This window comes from Biomphalaria glabrata, chromosome 12 (genome assembly GCF_947242115.1).
Source record: "Biomphalaria glabrata chromosome 12, xgBioGlab47.1, whole genome shotgun sequence".
Classification (NCBI taxonomy): Eukaryota; Metazoa; Mollusca; class Gastropoda; family Planorbidae; genus Biomphalaria; species Biomphalaria glabrata.
Genome location: NC_074722.1, coordinates 14,647,138 through 14,647,356, shown reverse-complemented (window position 1 = coordinate 14,647,356; position 219 = coordinate 14,647,138).

Sequence of the window (219 nt, the reverse complement as noted above, 5' to 3'; positions counted from 1 at the left end):
CTAAATTTTTTAAAATTATTTTTTATTTTATTAAAATATTAGACTATTCCTTGTAAGCAGATCATTGTGACATTGTCATTTTATCAAGAAGAAAATGTTCTTTGTTTTCTGTGATATTTGTTTTCCTGACTTCATTGTATTTCTTCCATCATCACCTTTGGTGCCATAGGTTTATGTAAATAATAATAAAAAAAAAACTTTTAAAATTTCAAACAAGAT